We start from the raw sequence: 4571 nt of genomic DNA, 5'->3' as shown, positions 1-4571 counted from the left end.
ATAGCTAGTGTCCTTCTGGTAGGTTGAAGTGTGCTTGGGGTACATGCCCCAAGTACTATATATGGAATATGAGGTCGTTTGAGTCCCATCTGTAGTACAAATATTGAAGAGATCTTGATACAAGGAACCTATCTAAACACAATAAAAACAATTTACAGCAAGCCAACAGCCAGCATCAAATTACATGGAGAGAAGATCAAAGTGATTCCACTAAAATTAGGAAGAAGACAAGGATGTCCACTCTCTCCATATCTTTTCAATATAGTATTTGTTGACCTAGCTAGAGCAATAAGACAGCAAAGGAGATCAAGGGATGCAAATTGGAAAGGAAGAATAGTCAAACTTTCATTATTTGCAGATGATATGATGGTACATATAAGTGATCACAAAAACTCTACCAGGGAACTCCTACAGCTGATAAACACCTTCAGTAATGTGGCAGGATACAAGATCAACTCAAAACAATCAGTAGCCGTCCTATATACAAGTGAAAAACGGGTCGAGAAAGAAATCAGAGAAATATCAATTTTGCAAAAGCCAAAAATATAAGTTCTCTTGGGGTAACTATAACTAAACAACTGAAGCACCTGTATGACAAGAACTTTAAGTCTCTAAAGAAAGAAACTGAAGAAGATATCAGAAAATGGAAAGATCTCTCACGCTCATGGATGCTCTTGGATAGGTAGGACCAACATAATATGAATGGCAATCTTACCAAAAACATTCTAGAGAGTCAAAGAAATGCCCATCAAAATCCAAACACAATTGCTCACAGACTTATAGAACAATATTCAACTTCATATAAAAAAACAAAATAAACCCTCAGAATAATTAATACATTCTTGTACAATAAAAGAACTTCCAGAGGCATCACCATCCCTGACTTAAAACTTCAACATAGAGCTATAGTAATAAAAAACAATTTGGTATTGGCATAAAATCAGACACATGGACCAATGGAATCAAATAAAGACCCTGGCATTAATTCACACACCAGTGAACACCTGATTTTTGACAAGGAAGTCAAAATATACAATGGAAAATGGAAGTATCTTTAACAAATGGTGCTGGATAACTGGTGTCAACATGTAAAAGATTACAAATAGATCTAAATCTTCAGCCATACACAAAACTCAAGTCCCAATGGATTAATGACCTCAACATAAATCCAGTTGCTCTGAACCTGATAGAGGAGAAGCTGGGAAGTATCCTTGAACACATTGACACAGGAGACCGCTTCATAAATATAACAGGAGTAGCACAGACACTGAGAACAACAATAAATGAGACCTCCTTAAACTGAAAAGCTTCTGTAAGGCAAAGGACACACTCAATAAGACTAAATGACATCCTACAGAATGGGGAAAAGATCTTCACCAATCCCACATCTGACACTGGACTGAACCCCAAAATATATAAAGAACTGAAGAAACGAGGCTCAAAATACCCCAATTTAAAAATGGGGTATAGAACTAAACAGATAATTCTCAACAGGACAATCTCAAATTGACAAAAGACATTTAAGGAATTGCTAAACATCCTTAATCATAAAAAAACATAAATTATAATACTATCTGACATGTGTCAGAATGACTAAGTTAAAAATTATGAGGACAGCTTATGTTGAAAAGGATGAGAAGGTAGGAGAACACTCCCCCACTGCTGGTGGGTGTGAAAACATGTACAGCCACTCTGGAAATCAGTATGGTGGTTTCTCAGAAAATTGGAAATCAGTCTACCTCAAGACCCAACTATAACACTTTGGGCATTTTTTGTTTGTTTTTGTTGTTGTTCGGTTTTCTAATGTTGCTCGACTGCTTAGTCAATGATTTGGAGAAAAATCTTGCAGTTTTCTGCCATAGGTGGATGGCCCATCTTAGACATTCCTCTGAAAAGAGTTACCTTATATTCCACAGTCCTACTGTATATCCCTAGCTATGTCTTCATGGTAGATCCTAACCTCACTGCTATAATACAAAAATTCCTGAGAGGAGATAGTTTATTTCCAAAAGTGAGTTCTGCCAATTGTCTGAGTCCCCACCTTGGTCATCTTAGTTCTGCTTCTCAGTTGGTAGCCTTCTAAGGAAGGACTTTTGCTTTGAGTGAAAGCGAGGTGAGAAGGGAGCCCTTTCCTGTGTGCAGGGACAGTTGTACAGCAAGGTTGTGTTAGAAGCATGACATCACAATAGTTATCCTGATACTTTTCTTATTTTCGCCCTGTGTTTAAAAGACACATTTTTCTTTAAATATATTCTGATTAGAGTTTCCTCTTCCTTTAACCTCCCCAGTTTCTCCCCTCCTCCCATGACATCCAGATCCACCTCCTTTCTGATTCTTATCAGAAAACAATGGGCTCCTAAGAGATAAAAAATAACAAAATTAATTAGAATAAGATAAAATACAACTATCACATAGAAGTGTCCTTGTGGTAGGATAAAGTGTCCTTGGAGTACATAACGAAGGGGCTTTATTTGGAATTTGAGGTAGATTGATTACCATCTGGAGTACTGGTCCCTCTAAATCGACTCACAGAAACTCAAAGAGACCGAAGAAGCAACCATGAGGCAGGCATGGATCTGCACCAGGTCTTCAATGTGTATATTATCTCTTTCAGTATTTTAGGAGAACTTTTGTTTGTATTTTTGTGGGGCTGTTGAGTGTGTGAACAAGTGGGTCTCTGTTTCTTGGGTCTTCTTGTGGGCACTTTTACTCCTGTTCATTTGGCTCATCCAATTTCTATTTGATAATTGTGATTTAAAGTCTTATTCTAATTTATTTTGTTGTGCTTTGCTGTTATCTCTTAGAAGCCTATTATTATCTACGGAGAGATAGAAACAGAATGGATTCTGATGGAAGGGAAGGTGGAGCAAAAATGGGAGGAGTAGACTGAAGGGAAATTATAATCAGGATAGATTATGGGGAAAATCTATTATCAATAAAAATGGAAGAAAGATTCCCAGAAAAAAAGATAACACAAAAGGGTCATGGCTCACAGAGATACACTGACTCATATTTTGTTACTTGTAGGTCATTTGTTTATCAGTACTTATCCACCAACATCTCAAACCTAGACCACAATCAGCACTGAGATGTTACTGCTTCTTCAATTGCCCTCATTTACCTTTTGTTTCCATCCCTCCATCCCTCTCTTTTTGCTTTTGTCTTCATTTAATTTAGGTAGCTCTCAGTCTACCGCACTAGCTCACCTGTTTGCCATTACTCCTTGTCTTTATCTAAAAGTTATATATTAAAGCCCTGTTTTAATATCATTCTTTGTAGTATTCCAATAATTGCTGAGGTTAAGCAATGTCTTAAGTGTGGACTCAGTCTTCTATAGTCTGGCATCTTCTCAGGTACTATTTATTAATTTTTTCCAGTTGAAGAGTGAGAGGAGTGAAAATATGAGCAAAGAGGTCAAGACCATGATGGGGACACCCACTGAAACAGCTTACTTGAACTGTAAGCTCACCAACTCTGGCCAGACAGGGAAGGAACCAGCATGGGACCAAGCTGGACCCTCTGAATGTGGGTGACAGTTTATGGCTGGGGCAGACTGCAGGGCCACTGGCAGTGACACCAGGATTTATCCCTGCTGCAGGTGCTGACTTTTTGGAAACCATTCTCTTTGGATGGATACTTTGCTAAGCCTGGATATAGTGGGGAGGGCCTTGCTTCTTCCTCTGGGCACTGTGCCTTACCCTCTCTGAGGAGTATGAAGGTGGGGTGGGGGGTAAGTGGAGGGAATGGGCAGAGGAGAGGGAATAGAAACTTGGATTGGTATGTAAATGAAAAAGATAGTTTGTTTTCTTGTAAAAAATACTCACTTTTCTCACTATCTGAACATACATACAGTATTTATTTAATGATTTTGTATATTGAGACATATACTAGATGATGTGTGAAAAGGAGGACATATTTCAGAAACCCTCTCATTTTTGAAACTTACAAAGTGTGTGGTGAGATACATAAACATGCAGAAAGTGACAGCACCTTAGGGTTTTATGAACCAATAGCTACCGCAGAATTTAGTTATCGCCATAAATGGAGTGTTGGACAGTATTGTCAGAGTTAAGAAACAAAATGAGCAGCCTGACCAAGATTATAAAAACTGCCTTTCAAGCCCGGAAACTAAGGAGTGTTTGAAAAGAGAAACGAGTTATGCTAGAGAAGGATTAAGGAAGCTACTCATACTCTCAGATATGACTGCATATCAGCAACATATAATTATTAATTCCGCATGATAGTGGCATGTTGAACCACCTGCAAAGTATAGTTGAAGAAAATTTGATGGGACTGAGTAATTCAAATTATCAATCATTGTTAGCTTATCTTGCTTCAAAGAGCATAAGGTTTGTTGTTATTATTGTTGTTGTTATTATTTTTATTGTTATTATTTTTCCTTTGATTAAAAATAGATTGTTTTCTCATGCAAGAAAAGTCCCAAGAATCCTATCAAAACACTAAACCTGAAATCCAATATGCTTAAAGGAACGGATGCAGACCCTTGCAGTCTCTGAATGTTGGCTAGGTGTCTCTGCATTAACATGGGCTTTGACGAAGCTGTTACCGGG

This window comes from Microtus pennsylvanicus, chromosome X, assembly GCF_037038515.1.
Source record: "Microtus pennsylvanicus isolate mMicPen1 chromosome X, mMicPen1.hap1, whole genome shotgun sequence".
Classification (NCBI taxonomy): Eukaryota; Metazoa; Chordata; class Mammalia; order Rodentia; family Cricetidae; genus Microtus; species Microtus pennsylvanicus.
Note: the sequence above shows the minus strand (reverse complement) of the source record.